At 41.8% G+C, this 8,743-nt stretch overlaps 1 pseudogene; it reads right to left on the reverse strand.

Moving 5' to 3' along the window:
• Positions 1-7,471: 7,471 nt before the first annotated feature.
• On the reverse strand, positions 7,472-8,217 carry LOC122896568 (annotated as a pseudogene).
• Positions 8,218-8,743: the final 526 nt, after the last annotated feature.

An 8,743-nucleotide genomic window follows, 5' to 3' on the forward strand; every position in this document is an offset into this window, starting at 1 on the left:
TGAGGGCGCAGGATCTTTTGCTCATCCCCAAAGCCAAGGCAGTGGCGGCTGTCTGGGAGCTCCCGACCGCCAGAGAGGTTCCAAGCAGCGATCGCACACTGAGATTTTGCCACCAGCCCGGGCTGGGAGTGCCCGGCTTGCGCGCACCTCTTTTCAGAGGCGGCTGTGGGTCGGGCGCGCGTCTGGGGCACTGAGAACGGGGCGCTGGTCCATAAGCCGCAGGCTGGGCTTTTGCGCGCCTCTGTCCGGGGAAGAGTTTCGCGGGCGGGAGGCTTAGACTTTGAAACAATGGCCCGGGTCAAGAAGCGCCCCAGGGCCTTAGAAACCCAGGAGAGCTGGAGCGACGTGCACGCGCATCTCAAGCTTTGTGGTAGGGCTAGCGCGCGTTCTGCAGACTGGCGCAGCTCCCATCCCCTCACAGGAGCCGGAACCCCGCGCTCTGGGGCGCGCTGGCGGCTTAGGGACCAGGAGCCGGTTTCCCCGCCGCACTCTCTCTGCCTCCGCGCCGGGGAGGCCGTCTGGGACCGGGGACTCAAGCCCCTGTCCCTAGCCGCCCCGATTCCCACAGTTTGCCCCCGCGATCCTTTGCTCTTTTGGAGTGCTTTCAACCAGTCTCCGAGTTAATGCTGGTCCCCAGACGCAGGGCACTCTCGCTCGTATCGGGGTATTACTTTCGCACCGGTCGCCTCTGGTGGCTCCCTCCCCCTTTTGTTTATCTTCCGATATCAGTCCGCTGTTCCCATTCCGCTTTACCTGCTCACTGGCGTCTTCTGCCCCTGTAGAGATCCAGACGTGTATAATTCTGATCTCAGGCTGATTTCATGGGTGATCAGAGTTCTTTGGTAGGTAATCAGCTCACTTTGGGGTACCAGCTGAAAAGACGCCTCTTCCTAGTACCCCGCCATCTTGTCCCCCCTTTTCTGCTCTTCCTACCTTTAGGTGATTATAGCACAAGAGGGATATAGTTACTCCTCTAAATCTGAACATCTGCCACCTGCCTGAAACCATGGCTCAGTTCAGGCATGGGATGCAAAAAGCCCTGCTCTGTCTACCTTGCTTTAGTTTCAAATGCTTGCTTCATACAGGTAACTTCTCCTCCCCTTCTGCCACAGCCTAGATTTGATGGCACATCCAAGATCAGGCTGTGGGATATATGAGTAGCAGCTGGTCACGTCCTGCTGTTTACTGTGGAAGGTACAGACAACTGGAGATCTAATTTTGTATACGCTCCTGGAAGTTGTCTGCTGGAACATTTCTCTTCCTGTGAGCTTTCTGGAAACATATATTGAATGTATTCCCTACTTTTCCATTATGGTGAATATCTCATTGGTGAATCCTTACAAAATGTGGTACACCTGCACTGTTGAATCAAGAAGCAGGGAAACTGCACGATAAAATTAACTGTTGGCAATTAGTGTTAGGACACATTACTGCATTTGAAAATCCACTCAATTAATCTACAGGCTTTTTATGTTCTTTTGTGTGTTCGTGTGTGTGTGTGTGGTGTATGTACATCATATTCTCAACAAAGATATTATCATATCTCTTAATTGCTTCACACCATGATTCATTGTTCAAGCAACACTGAATGAGCAATTGTGAAGACACTGTTTTTGGAAGCTTTGTCTTTTAGCTAAGACGTACAGTTAAAGTCCTGATCACTTTGTATTCACTAATTATCCAATACCACTTTTTTAAGGATATGGAAATTAATTAGCTCCACTGTCCTAAGCCTACTCAAAATTAGGTAATTACATTGTATATCCTGCAGTTTCTCCTGGGAAACACGTTCTTTACTTCCTGTCTCTAACTGATGGCCAGCTGGTAAATAGCTTCCAAACTTTCCCCAGAGATGGTTACTCATCAGAAATGATTCTTTTATGGGAAGTTTTCAGAATATTCAAGTTGAAAGGAGCTATGTAAAAGGTATTGCTATTGCTTATTATTATCAGTGACAACTCTCTTCACAGCATCACTGAGTTAGTAATTTGGATGCAAACGACAATGCTATAAGATGCATCTCAGGGATTTTTGCTAGAAAAAAATTGTTATGGACTAAATGCTTAAGTTTCTACAAAATTCTGTCTTGAAATTCTAGCCCACGATGTAATGATATTAGGAAATGGGACCTTTGGAAGATAATTAGCTCACAAGGATGGAGCTCTCAGGAATAGAAATAATTAATAAGATTATAAAAATGACCCCAGAGAGTTCTTTCACCCTCTTTCTGACATGTGAATTAACAGACCACAAACCAGAAAACAACTTTCACGAGAACCAGTCTTGGACTTTCAGCCTCTGAAACCATAAAAAATAAATTTCTGTTAGTTTTAAGCCATGCAACTTAAGGCATTTTATTATAGTAACCCAAACTGGCTAAGACACTTTTTCCCCTAAAGAAACATTTTTTTATTAGTTTAGTACTTCCTAAATTCTTAGTAATGTTTTAGCAGAAAATAATTTTAAAGTTATTCTGACCTGAGATTTTACCAAGTGTAAGAGTAGTAAGGGGGAAAGTTGAAAGTATTCTGAAGCCTGTTTTGAAGAACAATGGAAATAATGTTCAAAATCTTGACTAGTCTAATGGATGAAAATTTCATTTGTGATGAAAAGGAAAGGTAATGTGGGAATTTGCCCTGTGAGCTACCAATATTTTCCCACTCATGAAAATAAACCCTTTCAGCAGATGTCTTCAATTAAATATTGTAAGGAGCCTCCATCTCCCCAAAAGCCCAACTGTGAAGTCACGTATAATTAGACCAAATTTTATAATGCCAGGATAACACTGATTTATTATAACTTAACTTTTTTCTTTTTTTAAAATTTAAATTCAATTAGCCAACTTATAGCACCTCATCAGTTTTTAATATAATGTTCAATGATTCATTAGTCATGAATAACACCCAGTGCTCATCACATCATGTGCCCTATTTAATGCCCATTACCTAGTTACCTGATCCCCCCACCCCCTCCCTTTCCACAATTTTCAGTTTGTTTCCCAGAGTCTAATATGGTTTGCCTCCCTTTCTGATCTTTTCCCCTTCAGTTTTCCCTCCCTTCCCCTATTGTTTTCTCCACTATTCCCTATATTTCACATATGACTGAAATCATATTATAATTATCTTTCTCTGATTGATTTCACTTAGCATAATACCCTCCAGTTCCATCCGTCAATGTAAATGGTAGATATTGATCTTTTCTAATGGCTAAGTAATATTCTGTTGTATATATGAACCATATCTTCTTTATTGATTCATATGTTGAAGGGTATCTCTGCTCTTCCACAGTGTGGCTATTGTGGACATTGCTGATACGAACATTGGAGTGCATCCCTTCTTTTCACCACGTCTGTGCCTTTAAGGTAAATACCCAGGAGTGCCGTTGTTGGGTCATAGGGTAGCTCTATTTTTAACGTCTTGAAGAACCTCCATACTATTTTCTAGAGTGGTTGCTTCAGTTTGTATTCCCACCAAGAGTGTAAAGGGTTCCTTTTTCTCCACGTCCTCGCCAGCATGGCTAACACACATGAAAAAATGTCCCATATCACTTGCCATCAGGGAAATACAAATCAAAACCACAATGAGATACCACCACCTTACATCTTTTAGAATGGCCAAAATATATCTTACTTTTAATGGTTCCATTCACATCCTAAAAATTAAAAAAAAACTTTATATACAATTGTACATTTATATATTGATGATCTGAGTCTATAGAAGTATGAGATATGTGATTCATTTTGTGTATAGAAATCATACTGTTCATATCAGCTATTTTGATAGTTGTTGAAGTTGGCACAACTCCTAGTAAGCAAGTTGCACATTAATGACATTTAACTCTTCTAAAGTTGCATTATCACAGTAAGTACCTAAGATCCTTAGGGAGGGGAGACAATTTAAAGGTGATCCAGTTTAATCATACATGCTCTGAATTTAGTAGTGAGACAGAACCATGGGAATGGTTTTAAACAGACATAGTTTCTGTCTGTGACAAATTCTTTTAAGATTAATACCATAATCACAAATATCTCTGGCTTCCTTTAATAACCCATTGTAGAAGTACCCCCCCCAATAAAAAGCACACCTTGTATGACATTAACATGCTCCTATAGGAATGACACCCTGTCTTATTCACCTTTATATCCACTGTTCCTAGTAATTTAGAATACGGCTTGAGCTCAAATACTTGCTGAATAGGGACATCTGGGTGACTCAGTTGGTTAAGGTTCTGACTCTTGGTTTCAGCTCAGGTCATGATCTCCTGGCTGTGAGATTGAGCCCCTCATTAGGCTGTGTGCTCAGTGCAGAGTCTTCTTCAGATTCTCTCTCTTTCAAGTAAATAAATAAAATCTTAAAGAATAAAATAAACACTTGCTGAATAAAACACTTAATGATTTTTCCTTTTTTGAGTTTATATCACTTTAAAAACATGTAACAATTTATATTATCAACTTCCTAATACTTTTTCTTTTATTTAATCTTAAAACTGTCTATTGTTATGGAAACTAGCTCCCATCATTCTGGATTTTGTGAGTGAATCTGTGGTCATCCAAGGTATTTATTTGTTCAACAACTATTTTACTGCCCCTATATACAATGAACTGTGAGGGATACAAACACAAAAAATCCAGGTCCCTAAAATAACTTCCATTATAGTGGAAGAATATAAGACAACAGAAAGTTATAAGTGCCCAATAGAGATACTGAAAGGTGCTATGTAACCTCAAAGGAGAGAAAGATATCACTGCATGGGGGATGAATTAAATAGGGAATGACCTAGCCTGTACAGGTGTTTCACAGAGATAATTGCAGATTGGTTCCAGGCCACTGCAATAAAGTTTAAATTGCAATAAAGCTAGTCAAATGAAATTTATTTCCTAGTGCATGTAAAAGTTGTATTTACACTATACTGAAGTCTATTAACTGTGCAATAGCACTATGTCTGAAAAAAATGTAATCACCTTGATTTAAAAATTCTGATTGCTAAAACATGCTAACCATCACCTGAGCTTTCAGTGAGTCATATTTTTTTGGCTGTTGGAGGGTCTTTCCTCAAGTTAATGGCTCCTGACTGATCAGAGTGGTATTTGCTGATAGTTGGAGTGTTTGTGGCAATTTCTTAAAATAACAGTGAAGCTTGCCGCATTCATTGACTCTTCCTCTCACAAATGATTTCTCTGTAGTGTGTGATGTTATCTGATAACATCTATTAAACCATCATTATAAGACTGTACAATTCAGTCACATCTTCAAGCTCTACTTCTAATTCTAGCTGTCTTACTATTTCTACCACAGCTGCAGTTTTTTCCTCCACTTCAGTCTTGAACCCCTCAAAGTCCTCCAGGAGGGTTAAAATCAACAACTTCCAAAATTTTGTTAATGTTGATATTTTAACCTCTTTCCATGAATCAGGAGTCTCCTTAATGGCATCCAGAATGTTGAATCCTTTCCATAGGCTTTTAATTTACTTTGCTTAGATCCATTAGAGGAATCATTATGGAAGCTATGGTCTCACAGAATGTATCTCTTCAATAATAAAACTTGAAAGTGATAATTGCCCTTTGGTCCATGGACCGCAGAACTGATACTATGTTAGGAGCACGGAAACATTAATCTCATTACATATCTTCTTTGGATCTCTTTGGTGATCAGCTGTATTATCAATGAGCAGTGATATTGTGAAAGGAATCTTTTGTTTGTTTGTTTGTTTCTGAGAAGTAGGTCTCAACGGTGGGCTTGAAATATTCAGTAAACCATATTGTAAACAGATGTGCTACCATCCAGACTGTTTCTTTTATTTATAGAGCAAAGACAGAACAAACATATATATTTTTTTTCATTTTGCAGTTTCAAGTTTATTTCTGATACCAAAACTTGACAGCACACAAGGGGAAAGAAAAGCAACAAACAAGGAGCAGCAAATAAATTTATCCTGCATGCCACTTTCAGTCAACAGAATATAGCTCTCTAGATAGCTATGTTAGGAAGGAATCTGACGCTTCAGCCTCACTCAGGGGAAAGACCGTTGCAACTGATTAGCAATATCAACATCTTTCTCAACCCAGAATAAACCAGTGGCACCAAAGTTGGCAGCAAAGTTGGCATTGGCTGTATCACCAGAGCCAGTAATGGGACCAGTGAAGGTCTGACAAAATCTGGAGTGGGAATTTGGTGGTATCTGGCCCAGAAGTTAAATGGGATTCTAGACCAAGGATCACCAAAATCTCTTTCCTCATCCTAGGTCAACAGCACAAACTCAATGTCATCTCAGCTCCAGGGCCCAGTTTACAGCCTCATCTCTAATCCCCATGCAGGTTTTCCCTTCCCACTGGTCCTCAGGCCAAGCTTCAGCAGCATCCAGAGCAGCTAAGGCCTCATCTGCAGTCACCATGAACTGTCCAGTCCAGTCACAAGGATCTCTCATTGGAACGTCTATCTCAGTACATTTATTTCACTAGTTTCATGGTAGGAATGGAGCCCCCAGAGGAACTCACACTCAGGAAGGTTGCCGTTGGCCACTCATCTGTAATCCAGGCACTTTTGCTTTGCAAAATCATTAAGTGAGAAGTTTTCATAGATCTCCAAGGAGAGGAGACTCACTGCAGAAAACAGTCCCACCTTGTGTAATGCTTCCCAGAGGACAGCTACACTGGCATGATTGCCATTCATGATGATGCTCTCATATCACTATGATAGTGTTATTGGGCTTGGGTGTGTCTTTGGTTGTCCCCAGTATGCCAACCAGAGACTTGAGGTTACTGATAAGAATATACAGGGGTTCTTCTTTGTCAGTCTCCTTCAGTTGAATCCCAAATTTCTTCTCAGGATAAATGGTGTATTCATGTATGATGTCCCTCAGCATTTCTGAGTGCATGATGGGCACCTTGGTGTAATTTTTAAACATTAGGTATTTAACCTACTTATTTGTTCTTTCTTGAAGAAAGGCCATATCTTGGGGATGTGAAGTACCCAGTTCCATGAAGCATGCAAGGTGGGAGAGGGGTACAAGTTCTGCCAGTCAGATGAGAGTGACCAGTCAGTGGGAAGTGACCAATCAGCTGGTAGAAGCCAGCCTGGTGGTAGGGACCTGTCAGGAGGGCTTTACCAATCTGGAGTACCATGCCAGCCTGGGGGTTCTGATATATCCAGGTGGATTCTCAAGCCAGGGGGTTAAGCCAGACAACAATACCAAGCCAGATAATGGGGTTCTCAAGCAACTGTGTTTTTCCAGATTGGTGGGGTCTGTCTAGCTTGGAGTCTCTGATATACTGGTGGGGTCTACCTGATGGGTTCTGGTAGGCCAATGGGGTCTGACACCACACATTGGGGGGGAACACCATGTGGGTTCTGTGTAGTAACTGGAACTGGTACAGACCTCCAGGTCCCTGTAGCCCATGGAGTCCCCATCTGATCCCCACTGCAATTCTCATCCACATTCAAGTTATTAATCTTATAGGCCCTCTCCTCCTGAATTATAGTCTTGGACTCCATAGTCTGATCCTGGAAAGCAACCACTGGTGTCTGTGCAACTGTACCATCAGATTCAGGAATACCTATGTTGGTCTGTACTTCAGTCTGGGAAGTGGCCATCTTGGCTTGGTTAATATTCTGGGTCTGGGTATCAGTTCTTGGAGCCTTAAAGGTATCATTTCAACCCTTAAAGGCTGTCTTGGGCTAAGTGTTGACCATCTCAGTGGCCCTAAGAGAGAGAAAATTTGTAGGTGGCATTTGGGCCCACCTTAGTAGTGGTGTTCTAGGTCTTAAAGATCAACTAGGACTCATTAGCAGTTAACTTACAGGTGTCTGGTATCTGGAAAAATTTTAGGCAGCATTTGGACCCTATGGGCTGGCATTCTGGGATTTATAGCCTGCCTTAGGGAGTGCATTGGGTATCTCCTTGATACTGAAAGCCTGAGAGAAATCATAAGTACCATTTGGGCCTTTTGTAGTGGTGTTCTGAGCCTTAAAAGATGTTTTGGACCTAATGGCAGCTGTTAAACCCTGGGTATCAGCCATCTCAGTGGCTGTTGGGGGCTGTTGGGGGCTGTAATCTTTGGACACTAGCATTTAACCCAGCTTCTGTGGACTGATTGGTAGGTGGCCCCTCCAAGATCTGAACTGCCTCCATCAAGGTCTATATATGTAAGGTACTGTCTTCTACAGAAGTCTCAGCCTAGAAGTAGAGGAGGCCCACACCACAGTACATTCGGTGAGCCATGGCTCTTGTCCCTCTGGCAAGAGCAGAGCCTTATCTCAGATTCCAGCCCCAACCCCTTTGTTTCCTCCCTTCTTCATCACTCAGAAGATCAGGATTGTTGTGCCTGGCTTTCTGCAACCACACCCTCTCCTTGTCCAAGAGAAAATGGCAGTACAGCAGCCCAGAATAGACATCACTCTGAAGGGCCCTAAGATTTCTGGAATGAGTATTGGATTTAACTTAAAGTCACCAGCTGTAATAGCCCTTAATAAGAGAGTCAGACTTTCCTTTGAAGCTTTAAAGCAGGGCGTTGACTTCTTTCTAGCTATGAAAGTCCTACTGGTATCTTCTTCCAATAGAAGGCTCTTTGTAATATCTGTTGTTTAGTGTAGTCAACTTCTTTAATTATCTAAGCTAGATCTTCTGGATAACTTGCACCTTCTACATCAGCAATTGTTGCTTCACCTTGCACTTTTATATAAAGGGGACAACTTCCTTCCTTAAACCTCATGAACCAAACTTTTCTGGCTTAAAACTTTCTTCTGTA

Source organism: Neovison vison, chromosome X (assembly GCF_020171115.1).
Source record: "Neovison vison isolate M4711 chromosome X, ASM_NN_V1, whole genome shotgun sequence".
In the NCBI taxonomy this organism is placed as follows: Eukaryota; Metazoa; Chordata; class Mammalia; order Carnivora; family Mustelidae; genus Neogale; species Neogale vison.